We start from the raw sequence: 9021 nt of genomic DNA, 5'->3' as shown, positions 1-9021 counted from the left end.
AAGCAGCTAGAGGTTTTATAATTTTCACAAGAGTAGTTCCAAACTATCTTGATGATCTTCTTCGATGTTTTACTCTTTAGAAATGGCGTACATTTCTTAATATTTTCTATGGCTGAATGTTGAAGGAATAAAAATATTCAGAAAAAAAAATTGTTGTCCTCATTTTAAATGGTTAAAATGTTCTCAGTTAAAGTGCTTTGGGGAAAAATGTCCCCACTATCTTTTTCCTGAAGGCGGGGCCACTTTTGCTGGATTACAGTTCAATAGGCACCAAGTGCTTTCTGGTGCCTCACCCATGTGGCCATTTTAATGCAGGTGTCAGTGAATGGTGTCAAGCTCTTTATTCTGTCCTTGCTCTGCACTCCAGTGTTTCTGAGAGGTGTCACTGAACTGCTCTTTCAAAGACAGGCACAATGGGCCAAATGGCCTCTTCCCATGCTGTACGATTCTGTAAGATACAGCAAATTGTGTATTGTATAGGGATCAAATTTGGGAAGATGTGGTAAATCAAAGAGTAGAGACGAGGCAAGAGAGAAAGGTATTAATATGGGAAAATAATAAACAGAGGGAAGGGACAGAGAGTACAAGTCTGAGTAAATCAGCAGCCAAGGCTAGACGTTACAAAAATAATAAAAGGATAAAACTAAAGGCTCTGTATCTGAATGCACGTAGCATTCGATTCTTGATAAGCAAGGGGGTGAAAGGTTATCGGGGGCTGGCTGGAATGTGCAGTTGAGGTTACAATTAGTTCAGCTATGATCTTATTGAATGATGGAGCAGGCTCGAGGGGCTGAGTGGCCTACTCCTGCTGCTAATTCATATGTTCGCATGTTTGTGTCAGTAGCTGCCCATGGGAAAATATGTCCAATTGTCTGCCTACAGGATGGTCAACACCTTTAGAGATACACATTTGATATGATTTGGCTCTATTGGCTAATTGAAGTAATAAATTAGGTCCAAATACATTAATCTTAAGATTGCGAGCTAGACTGATACATCTAGTCGGATGCACTTCCAACAATGGCACTGTGAAATGTGTCTTGACTCTGTGCTGTTTTGCATTATGGTATAAACTCTGTGCTGAACTTCCCTTGTGGACAGTGGGAACCATTTGAGTTTGCAACAGTCATTTCTTTTTAATTTTTTGTGGAGTAAGCTTTCTTCTCCAATTTTTTTCTCTGATGTCTTCCATCTTCCATCCTGAAGGTAGAGACACTTCCCTGCAGGCAGCTCCATGCCTCATTCGAGTGGCGATTCTTCACGCCCAGACAGTGAGTGTTGGCAGAATACTTGTTGTGAAGGCAGGTAGCCCAATTCTGCTCTCACCTAATGCCGCCTGCACATGCTATTCCAGCAGCAGTGAGTGAATGCTGACCAAGAGCAGGGGTGGAGTTAGGACCGTGGACTCCGTACAATTGCATAGGGCCCCGAGAGGACCCAGTGAAAGGACACCTATGCAATGGGAATAGCTGATCCCTGATCATTCTGCTATCTGTTTTTATCTTTTACCTATTACAAACATACCTTTTCACGATCGTACATGTGTGGATTAAACACTACATTAAGTTGGTAGTATTTAGTATCATTTGTCTCATAAAATATAGGAACCTCAAACTGAAACTTTGTATGGAATTCTGCTAGGTTAACACCACTCCTTAACAGCAGGAACTCTGGCTGTTTTCCCCACTCCTAGTCCATGCAATTTAAAAGAATCTAATGAAGAAATTGGGAGAGGTATTATCACACATATTTAATAATTCATTAGAAAAAGGTGTAGTTCCAGAGGACTGGTGGGTAGCTAACATTATACCTATATTTAAGAGGGGAGATAGAATCTTTTGTGGAGAAAGCTTTCCCTCTAATTTTTTTCTCTGATATCTTCTATCTTCTATCCTGAAGGTTGTGACTCTTCCCTCCAGGTAGCTCATTTGAGTGCCCAGGGAATTACAGACCAGTCAGCATAACATTGGTAGTACAGAAAATAATGCAATCCCTACTAAGCAAGCAAATAGAAAAACATCTAGAATTTAAAAATATAATAATGAATATTCAGTATGGATTGCAAAGGGGAAAGTCTTGCTTGATCAAGTTCATTGAATTATTTAAAAAGGTAACAGAAAAAGTAGACGAGGGTAACGTAGTAGATGTAATATATCCAGATTTTTGAAAGGCCTTCAGTGAGGTACCACAATATAGACTAATAAAGTCAGAGAATGCAGATTCAGGGGACAAGTAACAGAATGGATATCTATCTGCATGAAAGACAGAAAGTAGAGAGTAGTGGTAAAGCATAGCTATTCAGAGTGGCAGAAGGTGGGAAGTGGGGTCCCACAAGGATCAGTGCTGACCTATATTGTTCACAATTTATATTAACAATTTAGACTTTGGAATCAAAAATACAATTTTTAAATTTGTGGATGACAAATTGAGGGGAAAAGTCAACACTGAGGATCGCAGAATGGGCATATAATTGGCAAACTAATTTCAACAGATAAGTGTGAGGTATTACATATAAGGAAGTCACAAATTACAAGAACACAAAAAATAGGAGCAGGAGTAGACCATATGGCCCATCAAGCCTGCTCTGCCATTCAAAATGATCAGGGCTGATTTTAGGATTAAATTCCACTTTCCCACCAGCTCGCCATATCCCTTGATTCCCTGAGAGATCAAAAAAATGTCAATCCCAGCCTTAAAAGTATTCAACGATGGAGCATCCACAACCCTCTGGGGTAGAGAATTCCAAAGATTCACAACCCATTCAGTGAAGGAATTTCTCTTCATCTCAGTCCTATGAGCACAGCGGGACTGGTGGTCTGAAGTGCATTTGTTTCAATGCGAGAAGTATAACAGGTAAGGCAGATGAACTTAGAGCTTGGATTAGTACTTGGAAATATGATGTTGTTGCTATTACAGAGACTTGGTTGAGGGAAGGGCAGGATTGGCAGCTAAATGTTCCAGGCTTTAGAAGCTTCAGGCGGGATAGAGGGGGATGTAAAAGGGGTGGGGGAGTTGCATTACTGGTTAAGGAGAATATCACAGCTGTACTGCGGGAGGACACCTCAGAGAGGTCATGCAGCGAGGCAATATGGGTGGAGCTCAGGAATAGGAAGGGTGCAGTCACGATATTGGGGGTTTACTACAGGCCTCCCAACAGCCAGCGGGAGGTCGAGGAGCAGATATGTAGACAGATTTTGGAAAGATGTAAAGGTAACAGGGTTGTAGTGGTGGGTGATTTTAACTTCCCTAATATTGACTGGGACTCACTTAGTGCTAGGGGCTTGGATGGGGCAGAATTTATGAGGAGCATCCAGGAGGGCTTCTTGAAACAGTATGTAGATAGTCCAACTAGGGATGGGGCCATTCTGGACCTGGTATTGGGGAATGATGCCCGGCCAGGTGGTCGAAGTTTCAGTGGGGGAGCATTTCGGGAGCAGTGACCATAATTCCATAAGTTTTAAGGTACTTGTGGATAAGGATAAGAGTAGTCCTCGGGTGAAGGTGCTAAATTGGGGGAAGGCTAATTATAACAATATTAGGCAGGAACTGAAGAATTTAGATTGGGGGCGGCTGTTTGAGGGTAAATCAACATCTGACATGTGGGAGTCTTTCAAACGTCAGCTGATTAGAATCCAGGACCAGCATGTTCCTGTGAGGAAGAAAGACAAGTTTGGCAAGTTTCGGGAAGCTTGGATAACACGGGATATTGTGAGCCTAGTCAAAAAGAAAAAGGAAGCATTTGTAAGGGCTGGAAGGCTAGGAACAGATGAAGCACTTGAGGAATATAAAGACAGTAGGAAGGAACTTAAGCAAGGAGTTAGGAGGGCTAAAAGGGGTTATGAAAAGTCATTGGCAAACAGGATTAAGGAAAATCCCAAGGCTTTTTATACATATATAAAGAGCAAGAGGGTAACCAGGGAAAGGGTTGGCCCACTCAAGGACAGAGATGGGAATCTATGCGTGGAGCCAGAAGAAATGGGTGAGGTGCTAAATGAGTACTTTGCATCAGTATTCACCAAGGAGAAGGACTTGGTGGATGATGAGCCTAGGGAAGGGAGTGCAGATAGTCTGAGTCATCTCATTATCAAAAAGGAGGAGGTGTTGGTGTCTTGCAAAGCATTAAGGTAGATAAGTCCCCAGGGCCTGATGGGATCTACCCTAGAATACTGAGGGAGGCAAGGGAAGAAATTGCTGGGGCCTTGACAGAAATCTTTGCATCCTCATTGGCTACAGGTGAGGTCCCAGAGGACTGGAGAATAGCCAATGTTGTTCCTTTGTTTAAGAAGGGTGGCAAGGATAATCCAGGAAATTATAGGCCGGTGAGCCTTACATCAGCAGTAGGGAAATTATTAGAGAGGACTCTTCGGGACAGGATTTACTCCCATTTGGAAACAAACGAACTTAATAACGAGAGACAGCATGGTTTTGTGAAGGGGAGGTCGTGTCTTACTAATTTGATTGAGTTTTTTGAGGAAGTGACGAAGATGATTGATGAGGGAAGGGCGGTGGATGTTGTCTATATAGACTTTAGTAAAGCCTTTGACAAGGTCCCGCATGGCAGACAGGTGCAAAAGGTGAAGTCACACGGGATCAGAGGTGAGCTGGCAAGATGGATACAGAACTGGCTCAGTCACAGAAGACAGAGCGTAACCGTGGATGGGTGTTTTTCTGAATGGAGGGCTGTGACTAGTGGTGTTCCGCAGGGATCAGTGCTGGGACCTTTGCTGTTTGTAGTATATATAAATGATTTGGAGGAAAATGTAGCTGCTCTGATTAGTAAGTTTGCGGACGACACAAAGGTTGGTGGAGTTGCGGATAATGATGCGGATTGTCAGAGGATACAGCAGGATATAGATCGGTTGGAGACTTGGGAGGATAAATGGCAGATGGAGTTTAATCCGGACAAATGTGAGGTAATGCATTTTGGAAGGTCTAATGCAGGTGGGAGGTATACAGTAAATGGCAGAACCCTTAGGAGTATTGACAGGCAGAGAGATCTGGGCGTACAGGTCCACAGGTCACTGAAAGTGGCAACGCAGGTGGATAAGGTAGTCAAGAAGGCATACGGCATGCTTGCCTTCAACGGTCGGGGCACAGAGTATAAAAATTGGCAAGTCATGTTGCAGCTGTACAGAACCTTAGTTAGGCCACACTTAGAATATTGCGTGCAATTCTGGTCGCCACACTACCAGAAGGACGTGGAGGCTTTGGAGAGGGTACAGAGGAGGTTTACCAGGATGTTGCCTGGTCTGGAGGGCATTAGCTATGAGGAGAGGTTGGAAAAACTCGGATTGTTTTCACTGGAACGACGGAGGTGGAGGGGCGACATGATAGAGGTTTACAAAGTTATGAGTGGCATGGACAGAGTGGATAGTCAGAAGCTTTTTCCCAGGGTGGAAGAATCAGTTACTAGGGGACATAGGTTTAAGGTGCAAGGGGCAAAGTTTAGAGGGGATGTGCGAGGCAGGTTTTTTACACAGAGGGTGGTGAGTGCCTGGAACTTGCTGCCAGGAGAAGTGGTGGAAGCAGATACGATAGCGACGTTTACGAGACATCTTGACAAATATATGAATAGGATGGGAATAGAGGGATATGGGCCCCGGAAGTGCAGAAAGTGTTAGTTTAGGCAGGCATCAAGATCGGCGCAGGCTTGGAGGGCCGAATGGCCTGTTCCTGTGCTGTACTGTTCTTTGTCCTTTAAATGATCGGCCCCTTATCCTGAAATTGTGCCCCCATAATTTAGATTCCCCGACCAGTGGAAATAATCTCTCAGTGTCTACCCTATTCAGCCCCTTTAGAAAATTATATGTTTCAATGAGATCATCTCATTCTTCTAAACTCCAGAGAATACAGGCCCAATTTACTTAGTCTGTCATCATAGGACAACCCCCCTCATCCCAGGGATTAATCTAGTGAACCTTCGTTGCACTGCCTCCAATGTAAGTATATCCAGTTCCGAAGGGTCACTGACCTGAAACGTTAACTCTGCTTCTCTTTCCACAGATGCTGCCAGACCTGCTGAGTGGTTCCAGCATTTCTTCTTTTTATATCCTTTTTTAAATGTGCACACAATATTCCAGATGTGGTCTCACCAAAACCCTGTACAATTGTAGCAATACTTCCTCTTTCCTGTACGCCAATCCCCTTGCAATAGAGACCAGTATGCCATTTGCCTTCCTAATTGCTTGTACCTGCGTGTTAACTTTCTGCGTTTCTTGTGCAAGCACACCCAAATCTCTTTGAACATCGACACTTACAAGTTTTATACCTTTAAAAAAATATACTGCTTTTCTATTCTATGACTAAAGTTCACACTTCCCCACATTATACTCCATCTGCCATCTTGTTGCCCACTGACTTAACCTGTCTATATCTCTTTGTAGCCTCTCTGTGTCTTCCCCACAGCTTACCTTCCCCTACCTTTGTATCATCAGTATCATACTTAGATAAATTACTCTCTGTCTCCTCATCTAAGTCATTAATACAGATTGTAAATATCTAAGGCCCCAGCACTGATCCTTGTGGCACTCCACTATTTACTGCCTGCCAACTTGAAAATGCCCTGTTTATGCCCACTCGTTGCTTCCTGTCTGTTAACCAATCAACTATCCATGTTAATATATTACACCCAACTCCATGAGCCCTTATCTTGCCAATTGACCTTTTGTGTGGCACCTTATTGAATGCCTTTTGGAAATCCAGGTATACTACACCTACTGGTTCCCCTTTATCTACCCTACTAGTTACAATATCAAAAAACTCTAATAAATTTGTCAAACAGGATTTCCCTTTACTAAAACCTTGTTGACTTGTTCTAATCGTACTGTGCTTTTCTAAGTGCGTTGTTAAGACTACCTTAATAATAGATTCCAGCATTTTCCCAATGACTGACGTTAGGCTAACTGGCCTGTAATTCCCTGTTTTCTCTCTCCCTCCTTTCGTGAAAAACAGTGTAACATTTGCCAACTTCCAATCTGATGGAACCATTCCCGAATCTAAGGAATTTTGGAAAATCATAGCTAGCACATCCACTATCTCTGCAGCTATCTCTTTTAGAACCCTAGGATGTAGGCCATCTGGTCGTGGGGATTTGTTGGATTTTAGTCCCTTCAGTTTCTCCAATACTTTTTCTCTGCTGATATGAATTTCCTTAATTTCCTCATTCTTTGTAGTCCCTAGGTTACTGCCTATTTCTGATATGGAACTTGTGTCTTCTACTGTGAAGACAGGCATAAAATATTTGTTCAATGCCTCTGCCATTTCCTCATTCCCCATGATAATTTCTTGTGTCTCTGCTTCCAAGGGACCAACGTTTACTTTAGCTACTCTCTTCCTTTCGATATCCTATAAAAGCTCTTACAATCCATTTTTATGTTACTGGCTAGTTTACGCTCATCCTATTTTTTTCCTTTTTTTAAATCAACTTTTTGGTGACCTTCTGCTGGTTTCTAAAACACTTCCAATCCTCAGACTTTACTTGGAAAATAAAACTTTAAGAGGTAGAAGATCAAGGGAATCTGGGAGTACAAATACACCAATCACTAAAAAGTAGTGCCACAGGTTAACAAGGCCATAAAAAAAGCAAACCAAGCACCAGGGTTTATTGACAGAATTGAAAAGTAGTTACCCTAAACTTGTATCAAACCTTGGTTAGACCACACCTGGAGCAGTTCTGGTGCCACATTATAAAAAGGATATAGAGGCACTGGGAAGGGTGCAAAAATATTTACAAGGAATGTACCAGAACTGTGAGGTTACACCTATCAGGAAAGGATGAACAGGCTGGGTCTCTTTTCTCTTGAAAAGAGAACGCTGAGAGGTCGTTTAATAGAGGTCCTTAAATCATGAAAGGTTTTGATATTGTAGACACTGAGTGTTTCCACTTGTGGGCAAGAGCAAAACTAGAGGCCATCAATATAAGAAAGGCACCAAGAAATCAAATAGAGAATTCAGAAGAAACTTTAAACAGTGATGAGAATGCGAAACTCATTACCACAGGGAGTGTTGAAGCAAATAGTACAGATGCATATACGGGGAAGCTAAATAAGCGTATCAGGGCAAAGGGAATAGAGAGCTGAATGGGAGGAGGCTCAAAGTTGAGCATGAACACCAGCACGGACTGGTTGGGCCGAATGGCCTGTTCCTTTGCTGTAAATCCTATAAATAAGTATCCTACGTAATAACCCTTAATGAAGCAGTCAACTCAACACAGATTTTGAACCTCTGTAATGCACTGGGCAGTGCATCGTGCTAGTGAGCAGCAGGAGCCCATCCTCCACAACCCACCAGCTCCGGAATAACTGAGAACACTATTGTGAGAATAAGAAATACTGAAATGTTGTTTCTACAGCTTGTGGAAAATTACCAAGAAGTCATTTTTACACAACATAATGAAATCACTGAAAAAGAGAACTGATAAGGGTATGTAAGTAAAGACCTTGAGACAGTACAGCAGTTAAAAATTGTGCTTAGGCAGAGAAAAGAGAAACAGCAAGAGTTAGAACAAAGGATGTAGTGAATAAGAAACTGCCCCACTAAGATAAAGGCTGACAGCTGCAAGTTAAAACACACAATGGAGAGCCAAATAAGGTAAAACAAAAACAAGAGTTAGGGGCTAGAAAGTTAGAGTAGGGGGAGAAGTAAACAGAGGAGGAGACTGTAGCAACTATAGGATAGGTTAGTGTCATAATATGTTATAACCAATAATGTAAACTAAAGGCGTGGAAAAATTGATTTGTATTGTATAAACATGAACTGAATATGTTGATCGGTGTGCCTGCTTGTAGGACACCCGATCTTGCAAGAACGTTAAATAAACTTACTTCTTCAGAGTTTGACTTGGTGTAAATTATCAAGTGGGCTACGTTTCTCACACTATCAAACGCCCTAAGGTTTATTCCCGATAGGTTGTGCAGTCAACCGCACCGGGCATTGCATTCCTTTCTGCTGTGTGCAGCGCCCATGCAACATACACACGACACATTTACCAGCTGGTATATTTCCGAAGGAATACCATCGCAG

The sequence above is a fragment of the Heterodontus francisci genome, chromosome 36 (genome assembly GCF_036365525.1).
Source record: "Heterodontus francisci isolate sHetFra1 chromosome 36, sHetFra1.hap1, whole genome shotgun sequence".
Classification (NCBI taxonomy): Eukaryota; Metazoa; Chordata; class Chondrichthyes; order Heterodontiformes; family Heterodontidae; genus Heterodontus; species Heterodontus francisci.
Note: the sequence above shows the minus strand (reverse complement) of the source record.